Here is a 261-nt window from a genome sequence, read left to right on the forward strand (position 1 = left end):
GTGAAATGTATAGCAACTAAATTTCTCTTCTCTAATAAAGGTCATCTTAACAGAAGATCAACCTGAAAGAACAAAGGAAAAGGCAAAGTTCCTAAAACTACTTTATTTTGAAAAAAATGTTTTGTCTCAATATCAGGCAGATTTTTAAAAATTATTTAATTAGGATAATATTTTAGAATAGTATATAAAAAGACTGATAGCAACGAAAACACAATGGCACATTTATTCAGGAATTTACTTTTGAAATGACATTACTGGTCA

This window comes from Microcebus murinus, chromosome 11, assembly GCF_040939455.1.
Source record: "Microcebus murinus isolate Inina chromosome 11, M.murinus_Inina_mat1.0, whole genome shotgun sequence".
Lineage (NCBI taxonomy): Eukaryota > Metazoa > Chordata > Mammalia > Primates > Cheirogaleidae > Microcebus > Microcebus murinus.